The sequence below is a fragment of the Trachemys scripta genome, chromosome 2, assembly GCF_013100865.1.
Source record: "Trachemys scripta elegans isolate TJP31775 chromosome 2, CAS_Tse_1.0, whole genome shotgun sequence".
Taxonomy (NCBI): Eukaryota; Metazoa; Chordata; order Testudines; family Emydidae; genus Trachemys; species Trachemys scripta.
In genome coordinates, this window is record NC_048299.1 from 202,292,729 (window position 1) to 202,307,824 (window position 15,096).

The window sequence follows — 15,096 nt, forward strand, 5'->3', positions numbered from 1 at the left end:
GAGGGTCTGCAAGTCCGTGCCAGCTTCCGGGGTGGCTGGGGGCAGGGCCTCAGGGGAAGAGGAGGGGCAGGGGCGGGGCCTCAAGGGTGGGGGCAGGACCTCAGGGGCGGGGTCCCTTGGCTCCTGCCCCTCTCACTTTTGGGAAGGCTCTGACGCCTTTGTCTCTCACTTCCTCCTTCTTCCATGCTGCCCTTCATCCTTGGACTATCCTCACTCATCTCATATACCAAACAACTTCATTCTCTTGCCTCCAAGTCCTCCTCAAAGAAAACTTTTTCTGCAAAGCCTTTTTACAAAATGAATACTGCCAGATTCTTACATCAACAACTCCTCCTTGGGTCTTTTCCGTAGTATTGTGACTGAAGTAGATGGTACGTTTTTTGGAGCATGCTCAAATTCATAATAACGAATAATACCAATAAATCGGCTCCAATAGCTCAGTCTACCGGAATCTAATCTGAAAAAAAATCTATCCATGTTGGGCAGAGGTTTAGAATTACAGCACAAACACAAGGGCTGCATCTAGGAATTCATAGCAATAACTGATACAAAGGTAAAGGAAATAACCCCAAAAATTCATGGTATGGAAACATGGGGTCTGCGGTCTAAAAAATGTCTTGGTGTATGTAGCATTCTTTAATATCCCAGCCAGGAATTATAAGACATTCCTGAATAAAATGAAACTGCTCAATAATATTGCTAAACTTTTAAATCCATATCACATTGGCTGCCTAGAAGAACACATCCAGAACAACTTGATTTTTTGGCTTTGATCAACAGCTGATAAAATCTTGAACGTGGACTATCGATTAGGAGCCGGATCCAAAGCCCACTGAGATCAACTGAAAGACTCTCAGTTCAGCAGCCTTTGCATCAGACCTTAATTTACAGGCCACCCTCATTTCCTTCTTCCACTTTCTGCCTTTTTTCCTGCTGGCTCCCTACTCCTGAAATGTCCTGCCTGACCTGTGTTGTGTGTTTCCACCTTTTGCTCCTAGTACTCAGCCCCTAGCATTCAGTGCCCAAGTACTCAGCACCTTTCAAGAACCAATCCATGAGTAACGAATGAGATTGCCTGTTTACACACTCATTTGCAGGCCTGAGCCCAGAGATTATAAACTTGAAGGAAGGATCCATGTCTCCCCTTTTTCTGTACAGCACTGAGAACATCGCAGGCACTCAACAAATAATAATAAATAATATTTTATGTCGGACAGAAGAAAATGCATAGAAAAAATGATACTTCTTTTTCCAGCATTTTTTCCCTACCAGTAATATAATGATTTGTCATTTAGGCAAAAGGTGTAATAGAATTACACTAATTCAGGTAGCCTCTTAGGACTTAACATAAATATTAAAAAGAAAATAAAAGCAGCTTATGGGAAGTGAGTTTGCCAACTTGTCACAAAAGCAAGGGCGTTACATTTTGTTTTGTTGCCCAGAATTATCATTATTAACTGAAGTGTCTTAGTGCGAGAATTTCTAGTTGTGGTGCAATAACGAATTTCTCATAAATTTCCATTAAAAATATCTATACATTATTTACACAAAGCAAACAGTATATATTGGTCAATATATCATTTCTTTCAATACTATAATGTTCTAAAGATTGATCCTAAAAAATCACAAGATTTTCTACCAAGGAACAACATTCTTTTCAGTATGTTAATAGCATACAAATCTCCAGTATATCCTGCAATAAACTTATTTGCAGGGATTTTTTGGTGTATAGTCGGTCTCACTATTCCACAAAATGCCATATGGAAATCCAGGAGATAGTGTTCAGATTGCATGAAAATTTGATCCTGAGAGATTTTTAACTCCATATGGATAGTGCTTCATTATTACTGGCATCAGTAAATGTGACTCAGGTAGTTACAGAGAGCACACACAGAGAAGGACATATCCTTGGCCTGGTTTTCGGACTCTATTTGGCTTTCCAGATGTCAGTTTTGCAATTGTGTATACAACTATCAGGGAAGTCAGGCCTTTCCAGGAGGTCCATAAGAACAGCCATACTGGGTCAGACCAAAGGTCCATCTAGCCCAGTATCCTATCTTCCAACAGTGGCCAATGCCAAGTGCCCCAGAGGGAATGAAAAGAACAGGTAATCATCAAGTGATCCATCCCATCACCCATTCCCAGCTTCCGGCAAACAGAGGCTAGGGACACCATCCCTGTCCATTCTGTCTAATAGCCATTGATGGACCTATCCTTGATGAACTTATCTACTTCTTTTTTGAACCCTTGGCCTTCACAACATCCTCTGGCAAGGAGTTCCACAGGTTGACTGTGTGTTGTGTGAAAAAATACTTCCTTTTGTTTGTTTTAAATCTGCTGCCTATTAATTTCATTCGGTGACCCCTAGTTCTTGTGTTATGAGAAGTAAATAACACTTCCTTATTTACTTTCTCCACACCAGTCATGATTCTATAAACTTCTATCATATCCCCCCCTCACTTGTCTCTTTTCCAAGCTAAATAAGCTCAGTCTTATTAATTTCTCCTCATATGGAAGTGGTTCCATGCCCCTAATCATTTTTGTTGCCCTTTTCTGAACCTTTTCCAATTCCAATATATCTTTTTTTGAGATGGGGTAACCACATCTGCATGCAGTATTCAAGATGTGGGCGTACCATGGATTTATATAGCACCAATATGATATTTTCTGTCTTATTATCGATCCTTTTCTTAATGATTCACAACATTCCGTTCACTTTTTTGACTGCCACTGCATATTGAGTGGATGTTTTCAGAGAACTATTCACAATGATTCCAAGATCTCTTTCTTGAGTGGTAACAGCTGATTTAGATCCCATCATTTTATATCTTTAGTTGGGATTATGATTTCCAGTGTGCATTACTTTGCATTTATCAACATTGAATTTTATCTGCAATTTTGTTGCCCAGTCACCCAGTTTTGCGAGATCCTTTTGTAGCTCTTCGCAGTCTGCCTGGAACTTAACTATCATGAGTAGTTTTGTATCATCTGCGAATTTTTCTACCTCACTGTTTACCCCTTTCTCCAGATCGTTTATGAATATGTTAAATAGGACTGGACCCAGTACAGATCCCTGGGGGACACCACTATTTACCTCTCTCCATTCTGAAAACTGATCATTTATTCCTACCCTTTGTTTCCTGTCTTTTAACCAGTTACCAATCCATGAGAGAACCTTCCCTCTTATCCCATGACAGCTTAAGAGCCTTAAGAGGCTGCAGTCTCCAGATCAGTTTTGGCATGGCTCTTTATTGTACCATTCTCACAATGGGTTAGTAGATCAGTGTTATTGTTTGCTGCCTGACTCCTGAGGAATGGGTAATGCCTCCACACTATGTCCTGGTTATAAGCAGTTGCTTGCAGGAGTTGGACCAAGACCTTCTTTTATGTTAGTTAGCTCATCTTTGATCATTTTTACCACTTTGTTTTTTCTTCCCCTCTGTGAGTACCTTTTTGTCTAGTCCACTTGGACCAGTTCTGTTAAAATACTTTGAAGTTTATATGTCATTCCAATTGTGTGTGATAGGTGCTATAAACATGAATAATTTAATATTATTGTTGATGATTGAAATCAGCATGCCCTGCCTTGTACAGACATAAAAGGAAGACATGGTGTCTGCTTCAAGTAGTTTATGTTGTAAATCAGACACAATATGCCAGGAAAAGTTCCAACCTCAAAGCAGTGCTGATATCCTTTTTTTTCTTTTCTATCTATGCTAATTTATTGCTGGAAGGCTTTGCAGAAGATGTATGTTTTAAACAGGGATTCAAATGAAGAGACAGTGGATGTTTGGTACACGTAAGGGAAACAATAGGGAAATATATTAAAAAGCAGTTATAAATGCTGAAGATATAGATATACACATGCATATAAGGCAAAGCTGCCTTTATTCAGGGATGGGAGAAGAGAAGCACAGAAAACAACTTCAAGTCCACTAGAAACCTCACTATGTAAATTTAATTTATCTGGAAAGCATTTATATGCTAGGCTGATATGTGCTATAGGAAACCCAAAGATAGAAAGTGAGAAGTCACGTCAAGTCTTTTTTTTAATAGTAACTTTAAGTTTTTTAAGAGCTATTTTTGTGCTGATCTGGCTTCTCCCTCTTGACTCCATAAAAGTTATACTGTATATCTCAGAGTCCATAACAAACTAAAATGTCTGGCAGGATGCCATCCAGGTGACATTAAGTACCAAGCCGAGTGTGGCTTGTGCTTCAAGGATACTAATTGTCTTAAAGATGCTCTAATTTGTGTAACTTCCCATAACCAGTTTAAACATACAAGGTAAGCTGTTTAAACTAGGCTAATGAAGTGATTTATTCATCTTACACACTGTCCATTCTAAGCAGGTGAATGTTGTGGAATGTAGTCTTTTTCAAACTAGTGGAGGGTTTCTTTGGGCAGGGAAGAGGGAGGCAGCAAAAAGTGAGACAGAAGCTCAGTAAGTGGAACCATCAGAGAAAGGAAGAGAAGTAGCAGAGGCTGCTGGCAAACATCAGGGAAATAAGTGTAAATGGTTTAAAATATACCATTGTCTGTACAAACAATAGCACAAGCTATAGAGTTTAAGTTTGGAAAAGGATTTTGTCTAGACAAAAAGCATCTGGTGTAAGTGGAGTCCTTTATAATGCAAGATATCCAACCTATTAGGGTTGCCAATCCTCCAGGATTATCCTGGAGTCTCCAAGAATTAAAGATTAATCTTTAATTAAAAATTATGTCATGTGATGAAACCTCCAGGAATACATCCAACCACAACTGGCAAATCTACAACTTATTGATATCAGATAACATGATATCTGGTGTATCAATGATCCTCTAAACACATCAATGTTCTGAGATCTTGATTTTTTTTTTCAAGTGCTTTGGACCATCTGGATTTTCAATTGTTTTCCAAACCATTGCGAGGGGGAGGGGAAGCAGGGGAAGGTCAGAGGGTAATCTATGCCATTCATTAAAAATTGATTGTTAAACACCTAGTGTTATTGGGGAGGATGGTGAGCAAAGGACACTCTTATTTTAGCAATATATATTTTATCCTAAGAATGCTATCTTCCTGATGCCTCATAGAAAAGCAAATACACCTCTACCTCAATATAACGCTGTCCTCGGGAGCCAAAAAATCGTACTGCGTTATAGGTGAAACCGCGTTATATCGAACTTGCTTTGATCCGCCGGAGTGCGCAGCCCACTCCCCCCCTCCCCCCCGGAGCACTGTTTTACCGCATTATATCCGAATTCGTGTTATATCGGGTCACGTTATATCTGGGTAGAGGTGTATCTTAAGTAGGAATTTTTTAAAGTAGAGTTTGTGTTACAGCCAAATATGAACCATTTTAGTCATCTGCTTCTAAAAGTCATGTCCAACTTGAGTGACAAGTATCTTAGCTGATTTTGATGGTATCTGCTTTGCAAAATGTAGGGAAATGGTGAGCTATATTAGACATGAGGTTTTTTTTATATTTTTAGTGGTTTCAGGTACATGCATTAACCAGGGATATGGCATAGTAGGGAGTCTCGATGAGGTACTTTCTGATTGTGTCATAATGATTGCTGCTGCTGCTGTTAGGACAACAGACTTGCAAGTCTTCCTGCTTAGTGGACGGGTTTCAGAGTAGCAGCCGTGTTAGTCTGTATCCGCAAAAAGAAAAACAGGAGTACTTGTGGCACCTTAGAGACTAACAAATTTGTTAGTCTCTAAGGTGCCACAAGTACTCCTGTTCTTCTTTCTGCTTAGTGGAGGATCTTCTCTTCCCAAGGAGACTCTTGGTTTAATTAGCTGCTTTTGGGGTCATTTGGCCTGCAATTTGATTTCTGCTGTAGGCCAAAAAGGTAACCAAACCAGTGTCCAAAGGGACCCCAGGCTCAAACTAGATTGCTGTGTTTGGGACTCTCATTTGAGTCTCTACTATCTCCAGAATTTCATTACTGAAAGCAGGCAAGGGAAAACCAGCTGGAAAAAAAAAAAGTGTAGCTGAACAAGGTCTTGTCTAGACTAGGATTTAAAGATGTGATGTTAGCACGTTAGCTCCTCCTAAGCTTTAAACCACCAGTCTAGCACATTGTAAAGATAAGGGTTTTATCTACACCAGATTTTTGAAAAAAGCAATAGAGGGTCCTATGGCACCTTTAAGACTAACAGAATGCCACAGGACCCTCCGTTGCTTTTTACAGATTCAGACTAACACGGCTAGCCCTCTGATACCATATTTTTGAAGTGCGTTAGCATGTTAGCGACTGTGTGCTAATATCACACCTTAAATCCTAGTCTAGACAAGACCTAGTGGCAAGTGGCCAAGTGATTTTAAGTGATTAAAGCCTTAAGGCCGGATTCACCATTGCCCTGCACCTCATATGCTCATTTATACAAGTTCAAAGTGAGTGAAAAATAGGTGTAAAAATATTACCACATTGGAGTGGTAGCATTTTACTTCCACTTCCCACTTTTCTTCCTGGGTAGAGTAATTCCCCAAGCTGTCCCTGCTAACACTTGTATTACTTTTCAGTTAGCTGGGAGTTTGTCTCTGTCCTTGTATAACCCATAATGGCTTAAGGAGCCTATACTGAAAAGAAATCTCCATTTACTTTGGTAACACAGTAAATGCCTGTAGGGTACTTGTGATTTGTTTTAATAATGTCTTTATCAAAGTTTAAAACATATTTACTATTCAGAGAGCTCTTTACTGCTTCTCATTCACAGCATGGGTGCAGAGAAGCAAGAAGTGACTCAAGAGATATACTCAGAATAAAAGGACTAATGGACTGAGAGGGCCAGACCATTATCCTAGATTAACTGTAAATGTGCAGAAGAAATTTATCAAAATGAGATAATAAGAGTAGTAGAAATATATATATATGCAATGCAAGCCCTGAAAAAAAGCTAGCAAACTTTCTTGTGAGCCTGAATGAATAATGTTCCACATATCTTGTGGGACTAGTATTATGAAGACAACTAATTCAAAACAATAAACAGAAAACATATCCAGGTACTTTCAGTGTTATGAACCCCCTTTTCTTTTTCTAATTGCTTGAAGTGAGATGACCTGAGTATAACGCATCCAGAACTTTTCAGACAATGAGAAACAATAGTCTGATTTTCAAGTGAGGTGATAAACTTTCAGTTGGCCAAATACTGTTGGATTTCCATTAGCAGTACATCATCACCGCTAGAAACTGCTTCAAACCAGGTCTAATTGTAACTAAACAAGCTGTTTGTAAGTATACGCTTTTCTATGTAAACACTGTCCTCTAGTGGTTTAATAACGAACTACCGTCACACAATCAGAAAATACAGGAAGTAGAATTTAAAATAACAATGTCCTTTTCTTATTGTAAAGAAGTGGTAAAATAAATAAATCAAAGCATCTTTGATGTACAGAACCATAGAGAAGTTGAAGTATTTCCATCCATTCAACCAGTTTCCCAGCTAGTCAACTGGAATTTTCAGTAACTAGGTTTGTTAGCCGGTCATAAAATATGTCTGGTAGTTAGGGAAACCACATCAGGGCTAAACCACTGGGTTTGTTTAGGCCCTTTGAGCTAAAACACAAGGCAAGTCAATATGACTGTTTATTACCATATACAAGCAAGAAAAGGAAAACACATCAAGGGTAGAATTCATCCCAAATGACCAGTATGACCACCAGAAAGTAATGCCAGAAGGCTCTTCCTGACTCAGACTCTTTATTCCAAGAAACTGTCTTGGCTGCTGAGCTCTTCTACTGTTGGAAATACAAGAGTGGTGTGGTGAGTATTCAGCAGCATTACAACGACCCAGTCCTGCAATGTGCTGAGCACCCTCGTTTCTTGAATTCTGTCTCGACTAGGTTAAAAGATGTTTTGTTTTGTTTTTTAAACTTACCAACAAATACATTTTAACTAACATGTTTTAAAACTCTGATGTAGACAGGGCCAGTTGTATTTTAATACATCACATTAACCCTAGGCTTCCCACTAAGGCCTTGTCCGTGCTGGCGGCACGATGTAGGTACGTGTAGCTATATGCCGCTGTGAAAAGTAGGCTTCATCCACATTGCAGTGTGTAGCTACATGTGGCAGTGAAAGGCTCCAGCAGGGGGAAGGCAGCAGGGAAAATCTCTGGCAACAGGGAGCTGCTGGAGCCTTTCCCTGCTGCCTCCCCTCGACAGAGCCTTTCCCCAAAGCCAGAGTCTTCCTCTGAGGCAGAGGAAGGCTTCAACTCCCCCCTGTGGCAAAGAAAGTGTCTGGCAGTGGAGAGAAAACAGGACCCTACAGTACTTTGCTAAAAATAGCAGTCTAGCTAGGGGAGACACTGCTTGTGTAAGCAGGGGAATGGTCCCGCTATTGTGGGGAACTTTCCTGACTTCTGCACTACCCCGGTGAGGTGGGCTAGCGAAAGGATCTGAGTCCCCGCTCCCACTTCCTTTACCCAGAGGCCTCCCTGCCCTTGAGGGCTCCCCTTCCACTCTCCCGTCTGTCTGAGTCCTCGTAACCCCAACAAGGCTGGGCCCAGGATTCCTGGGGAGGCTCGACCCCCAACCCTGCTGTGGTCACCTAGGGCAGGGGCTAGGGTGTCCCCACTCCGGGGTACTCTCTCTGCACTGGGCACCTCCCTGACCCACTGATTATTCCATACAATTTAAAGCAAACACAAGTTATTTAATTAACAATTAATCTAAAGAAAAGAACAAGGAAAAATGGGAAAGGTTAAAGGAAAACACATCACCCCGCTCTGTGGCAGGGAACATCACAAACAGTGTCTCTGGAACGTCAGGGCAGGTCACAGTCTGCTCCTTGTAGGTCCCAGGCTCCTTCTCAGGCCCTGGCCGTGCTGCAGAGACGCTGCGGGTTGGACACTTGCAATGATGGTGGCCACACACCTCCGGGCTTTGAGTGGTGGGACCCTTCTTCCCTGCGTCAGCCCTCCGTAGGGTTAAGGTCCCCCTCCCGGTTTGGCCTGCAAGGGCCCTTGTCTGGGGGTGTCTTTCTGTGCTGGGCCCTTTGCCCAGGTCCCCCCTTGGCTGGCCCCACTTGCTCACCACACCTGGCTCTGTGGCTGCAGCTCTGCTCCCAGCACAGGATCTGCTCCCCCTGGGCTGCGTCTCTGGCTCTGGCCCAGTTCTGCTCTCCAGCTCAGCTTGGGCCCCTGCTCTCTCCTTAGCTCGGCCCCACTCTGTCTGACCCAGGCAATTCCAACTCACACGGAGGATGGGACCCACCCTGGCCTCCTGTCATGCTGATTAGCCTGCCCGCCCTGTCAATCAGGCTTACCTGGAGCATTGGCCTCTCGCCATTGTTCCTGGGGACTGTCAGTCTCAGGGTCCTGATTTCCCATCGACCCCTCCCCTTTTAGTGCTGGGAGCTAGCAACCAAAACACCCCCACTGAATGTTAGTAAGGGGGCAACAGTCCCCTTACACTTGCATGTGTGGAGAGCCATGTAGGGTACATACTCTAAGGTTCTGGCATGTCTCTACTCACCTAAACAGTGCCTTACCATCCACAGGTTATTTATACCTAAGGTTGCCAACCCTCCCAGATTGGCTGGGAGTCTCCTGGAGTCAGCCTCAATCTCCCAGTTGCTACTGAAAGCAATCCGGGAGATTTTAATAGGCCAAAAGTCCAGTTGGTGGTACAGCAGGGCTAAGGCAGGCTCCCTATCTTCCCTGGCTCTGTACAGCTCCCAGAAGCAACCGGCATGTCCCCGCGACCCCTAAGCGCAGGGGCAATCAGGGAGGCTCCGCGCGCTGCCCCCGCCCTGAGCACCAGCTCCGCAGCTCCCATTGGTTGGGAACTGCGGCCAATGGGAGCTGCAGGGGCAGTGCCTGCAGGCAGGGGCAGTGTGCAGAGCCGCCTGGCCGCCCCAAGCCTAGGAGTTGCAGGGACATGCCAGTCGCTTCTGGGAACCGCCTGAGTTAAGCACCGCCCAGCCGGAGCCCTCACCCCCTTCCGCACCCCAACTGCCAACCCCAGCCTGAGCTCCCTCCCACACCCAAACTCCCTCCCATAGCCCACACCCCCTCCTGCACCCCAACTCCCTGCCCCAGGCTCAGCCCAGAGCCCCCTCCCACACTCCAAATCCCTCAGTCCCACCCCCCAGCCTAGAGCCCACACCCCCTCCCACACCCCAACCCTCTGCCGGTGAAAGTGAGTGAGGGTGGGGGAGAGCAAGCAATGGAGGGAGGGAGGATGGAGTGAGAAGGGGTGGGGCGGGGAAGGGGCAAGGACTCGGGGAAGGGGCTGGGCAGGGGGCATGGCAAGGGTGTTTGGGTTTGTGCAATAAGACAGTTGGCAACCCTATTATACCTGTGCTGGCCAAAATAATATCACTAGCTCTTAGGGTACATCTACACTACAGGGGGGAGTCGATTTAAGATATGCAAATTCAGCTACGTGAATAGCGTAGCTGAATTCGACGTATCACAGCCGACTTACCCCGCTGTGAGGACGGCGGCAAAATCGACTTCTGCGGCTTTCTGTCGGCGGCGCTTACTCCCACCTCCGCTGGTGGAGTAAGAGCACCGATTTGGGGATCGATTTTCGCGTCCCAACAGGACGCGATAAATCGATCCCGGAGAGGTCGATTTCTACCCGCCGATTCAGGCGGGTAGTGTAGACCTAACCTTAGTGGCATTATTGGGTTTAAAACCACTGGAAAACCTTCCATTTAGGATTCAAAGATTTAGACTTCGGCTGATGCAATTTTCTTTCAACATTGAAGACGTAGCAGAGAAAGCACACACCGCAGCAGACACTGTATCGAGAGCTCCAAATTAAATAGCCACCTATGGAAGAAGAAAAGGCTTTAGAGAAAGATGTTAAAGTCTACAATGACCTTGTTCTTACGGCAATTCCAGCCAATTTCAGAAAATTAGTATTAAAACCTGCACGGCTGGAACCTGGGTGGTTCTGGGCTGCTGATGCCTCCACGATGCCACAGATGGCTTAGGCTGGGATCCCACGGGAGGACCCTATGAGACTGGTCTTGGCAGGAAGTACCACCCAGAGGACCTGCGTGGCAGTCCTACACAGTCCCCTGATTGGCCAATACCAGTACTTAAACCGGGAAGCCATGAAGGGGAGCTGTCTGAGGAACAATACAGACTGCCTGCCTTTCTCTGCTCCAGACCTTTTTAAACAACTGTCCCTGTCTAAGGCCTGGTCTTCACTAAGCCCCCACTTCGGACTACGGTACGCAAATTCAGCTACATTAATAACGTAGCTGAATTCGAAGTACCTTAGTCCGAACTTACCGCGGGTCCAGACGCGGCATGGAGGCTCCCCCGTCGATGCCGCGAACTCCTCTCGGCGAGCTGGAGTACCGGCGTCGACGGCGAGCACTTCCGGGATCGATCCCAGAACATCGATTGCCTGCCGCCGGACCCTCCGGTAAGTGAAGATGTACCCTAAACTAAGGTCATGTTTAAATGTTAGTTAAAATGTGTTAGTTAATTCAGTAGCCTCAGGTAATGCTACATGGTTGTGTGTCAGGTCACTAGACTGAGAGACAGAAGCCCAGAGTTCTATTTTGATTGTTTTTAACTGAAATACAGATGTAGTTTGGTTCAGCCCTCCTAAACTAAGAGTGATCATAGAAAACTGGGGCTTGTGTAGAGACCGTAGGAGGCTACATTAGAGGAATGTTTATCCCAGATCCCCTGATTCTTAGACCTCTGATTTAATGATCTGACCAGATTGCTCCGTAGGGGGAAATTCCAATCACAAGAATAGGAAGGGTTGTACTAAATGGGGATACACCAAGACTGCCTCAGTTATGTAAGGTTGGGAAGATCTAGCACTGGAGGAGGTAAAACAAATGCTCTAAAATACACAATGCTTCACTGCCAAACTGAAATGAACCAAGTTTACTATCAACTTATTTAACAAGATATATATATATTTACTAAAAGAGAGTGAGAGCTAAAAGGAGACAAAGAAAATCAATTCACCCCACTGCACAGATTGATTCAGATACTTTAAAAAGTTCATGAATAGCCAAAGACTGAATCTCTCACCCAAGGAAAAGCAATCATTTGTAATTCAGCCAAAAAATGTTCCCATTCCACAGAGAATTGATGTGCTTCTTCGTTAATGTCAAGCTAACATACTGTTACTGGTTTTAGAGTTGTAGGAGATGTGGAGAAAATACGCTTGTTATGGAACAGGCCTTTGCCATCCTCAACAGTGCATGAACAAATTACAATGTCAATAGAAATAAGAAACATTTCATCCAGCCTTCTCAGTAGACCGTAAAAGCAATCAGGAAGAAATAGCTCTTTTAGTTAACACCTGGGCTTAGCATGGGACTTATCCAGTAAAACTACGGAAGTGGACTTACTTGTAGCTGAATCAGTGCTGTCTCAGACTCAATTGGCAGTATGAGCAGAGGAGGGAGCTAAGGAAATAAAAACATCTACAGGACTAGTCAGTGGTTCCTCCAAGAAAACAATTTATTATCTATCTTTTCTTAGGTATTTTGTGTAGCACTGAACACTGTAGCATCTCTGCAATGTGACAGCTCATAGCAAGAAAAGAATTTGTCATCTTGTTTCTGTATGTCTCAGATGTTCTGCATTGCATTGTAATTAAACATATAGCTTAGAGTGTAAGCTAGAGGAGGTCTTTAATATTGCTTTTGATGAAAAGTGGATGACTGAATGGAACAGAAATCGTCTCAGAAAGTTTTCATTTCATTTATACGTTTTTCTATTTTTTTTCCAGCTAAACCAGCATCTTCCACAATGATGTCCTAGCCCATGACTGGGGCTCCTAGGTGCTAGGGGCTATGATGATAATAATAAATAAAAATGTTCCTTTCATTTTGAATCTGAAAATTTTATTTAATTTTTTAGGGAAGAGAAATAAAAGGGAGACAAAGTGGGAAAAATATTAAAATATAGAAACCCCAAAAAGCTGAACCAAAACAAAATATTCCAATTTGAAATGAACCAAAATGTTTCTGTTTCATTTTGACAAAAAAAACGTGAAATATTTCAAACACAATTAAATCTGATTTTTGATTTTACAAAAAATACAATTTTTTTCACCAGTCCTATTGTAAGCTCCTCACATTGGGAAGGTGCGTTTGTACAGTGCCCCGTGCAATGGGGTGGATTGGGACCTTTGGACACTACCGCAATAGAAATATTTAGGTCCATATTCTAATACCATAGGACTTGTCTGCATTGGGATATGGCATTGTGTTATAACAAGTGTTATCTAACACAATGTCAAAATTGTGGTAACAGTCTGTGCAGACAAGGATTCTCATCTTTAAATTATATCAGCTGGTTGTGATTAACTGTAGGATCTAAGAACAATTTTCTATCTATATGTCACGCTGTTTGGAGTGGTGCACAATAGCGAATGCCTGCCTCGGGGAAGACAGTCAAAAACAGGGCAGACACCCCCAGCTGATGAGATGTTCTATATTTAGATTTTGCCAGGCCAGAAACAAATGTGAACTCCTCAATCACTATACAGTCTCACCATGGAGTCACTGACAGTCCCCTTGGTCATTCCAGTCTATCTTGCCACTTAGGCAAGCTGGACTTAGTGATAAATGGTCACTCACACCAAAAATCACAAAATATTCAGCTTGCTCCCAGTCCCAAGAGACCAGTCACTTACCCCAGATCAATTTGTATCTTAGATTCCACACCAAGACAACGCCTGTAGCCAATCCTATAGTAAACTAACTTAAAAGTTAATTAACTAGGAAAAAGAAATGAGAGTTATTTACAGATTAAAACAAGCAAACATATACACAAATGAGTTGTGATCTAATTCCTAAAACTGACAGAGTTGTAGTGATCTGTCAATTCAATGTATCTCTCATGGCACCTGTGGGAATCTCTGGCTTCAGTTTGGTATTTCTGGCCCTGTGAGAGTTCAAACAGCAAGAGATGGAAAGTTTTCCTGTGTCTTTGTTTTATTTCCTTCATTCAGCCTCCAAGTCCCTAGGATGAGCTTCATTGCATGTAGCATTTCCAAGGTGCGATAGGGCCATTAAACAATTCTTTGTATTGCGATGTTCCTTGATTGCCCATATGATTGTGATAGTTGTTCTGGACAGGGAAGGAGGCAGAAACACTCTTCCCATCTGAATTCACAAGTTTAGAGCAAATCTTTTCAAAATTGTAAAGTAAAACTTACATATTTCCTTACAGCATGGAATATTGACATCACAAATAAAATGAATGCATTCATCAACTTACAAACATTCTATAGAATCTAAACACAAAATATATTCTTATAAGACTAATGCCTATTTTAAGCAACACTAACACATAAGTGAACTGATCTGGTCTCCAGCTATGAGTTTGTTAGTTCTTAGCTAATGCCTGCAGCCTTGGCAAGAGCTGGCACTTGGCCTGCCAGCATCACACAATCTACCTTAACTCATCTACCTGACTCCAATGGAGGAACACCAATTTACATTACCTGAGGATTTGGCTCTGAATGTTTAACATCCTGTTAATTAATACATTGGTTAACAACTGTTATAACATGATGACATCTCTCAGGGTAGGCAAGCTTTCAATGGGACTATTTGTGCTGTAAATTACCACTTAATGGGAGTAAGGATATTAGAGTCTAATCCTTAATAATAATATAGCTAACCAAGACTGAAAAAACATGTTAACAAAAAGTAGTTTACACATATTCTTTATGACAAAACCTATTCTCTCCTCAATGGATAATTCCATCCTTGGTCTTCAGATCACTCTTTGTTCTCTGTGCTTCAAGCAATTTCTTATCCACTCTATGGCATTTTTATCTACTTATATCTATCTATATTTATTCAATCCCTTGTATATATATTATGTTACACTATACTAAATGCCTTGCTAAAATCCTAATATACTACCTCTATTGCATTCCTTTTAGCTACTAAATCATTATGTCAAGGAAAGCTATTAGATTTGTTTGGCATGATCTAGTTTTCAATAAGCCCATGTCATTTCTCATGAGTTGTTACTAGACTCCTTTCTCCCAAATGTTACATGTTGTAATTGGAAGATCCTACCCAACATATGCTGGCAGAATGAGTAATTTCCTTTTCATTTACTTTATGAAATTCCAGAAAACATAACCCAAAAGCTTTGCAGCAGGT